General features: G+C 41.3%; 1 pseudogene; it reads left to right on the forward strand.

Annotated features, from left to right (window-relative positions):
* Positions 1–291: 291 nt before the first annotated feature.
* On the forward strand, positions 292–952 carry LOC110569663 (annotated as a pseudogene).
* Positions 953–1435: the final 483 nt, after the last annotated feature.

Below are 1435 nucleotides of genomic sequence, written 5' to 3' on the forward strand. Positions count from 1 at the left end.
TATATAATTGATATAGCATCATTTACTGAAAAGACAATCTTTCCCCTTTGTTTTCAATGGCCAACTTTGTTTTATATCAAGTATTCATGTATATGAATCAATTCTAAATTCCATCTTCTGTTCAAATTATCTATATTCTGGCACTAATAGCAAACTTAATTAAGGTAGCTTTAAAATAATGCTTGCAACAGCCATTGCAGTACATTGAGCTCCACAGAGACAGCGCCCGGGCAAGTGAAAACCAGATGGGCACTGGGCGACTCTGAGCCTCCCTGGGGAAAATAATTAAATATGGGCAAAGGAGATCCTAAGAAGCTGAGAGGCAAAATGTCATCATATGCATTCTTTGTGCAAACTTGCCAAGAGGAGCACAAGAAGAAACACCCAGATGCTTCAGTCAACTTCTCTGAGTTTTCTAAGAAGTGCTCAGAGATGTGGAAGATCACATCTGCTAAAGACAAAGGAAAATTTGAAGACATGGCAAAGGCAGACAAGGCCCATTATGAAAACTTATATTCCCCCTAAGGGGGAAACAAACAAGAAGTTCAAGGATCCCAGTGCACACTTGGTGCTCACTTCAGCAGCACATACACCATTGCACCTAAGAGGCCTCCTTCGGCCTTTTTCTTGTTTTGTTCTGAGTATCACCCAAAAATCAAAGGAGAACATCCCAGCCTATCCATTAGTGATGTTGCAAAGAAACTGGGAGAGATGTGGAATAAAACTGCTGCAGATAACAAGCAGCCACATGGAAAGAAGCTGCTAAGCTGAAGGAAAAATGGGAAAAGGGTATTGCTGCATACTAAGGTAAAGGAAAAACATACTAAGGTAAAGGATGCAGCAAAAAAGGGAGTCATCAAGGCTAAAAAAAAGCAAGCAAAAGAAGCAAGAGGAGGAAGACAAGAAAGATGAAGAGGATGAGGAGAAGGAAGATAAAGAAGATGATGGATAAATTGGTTCTAGTGCATTTTTTTCTTGTCTGTAAAACATGTAACCCCTTCTGTACACATCTCACTCCTTTTAAAGAAAAAAAAAATTGAAATGTAAGGCTGTGTAAGATGTGTTTTTAAACTGTATGGTGTCTTTTTTTTTGCATAGTTAACACACTACTGAATGTGTCTTTTTTTTTTTTAAAGATTTTATTTATTTGAGAGAGAGAGTGAGAGAGAGGAAGAGCACAAGAGGGGGGAGCGGGAGAGGGAGAAGCAGACTCCCTGCTGAGCAGGTAGCCTGATGCGGGACTCGATCCCGGGACTCCAGGATCATGACCTGAGCCGAAGGCAGTCGCTTAACCAACTGAGCCACCCAGGTGCCCTGAATGTGTCTTTAGATAGCCCTGTCCTGGTGGTATTTTCAGTAGCCACTAACCTTGCCTGATACAGTACGGAGGTTGTAACTTGGCATGGAAATTTAAAGCAGGTTCTTGTTGGTGCCC

This window comes from Neomonachus schauinslandi, chromosome X (assembly GCF_002201575.2).
Source record: "Neomonachus schauinslandi chromosome X, ASM220157v2, whole genome shotgun sequence".
NCBI classification, from domain to species: domain Eukaryota; kingdom Metazoa; phylum Chordata; class Mammalia; order Carnivora; family Phocidae; genus Neomonachus; species Neomonachus schauinslandi.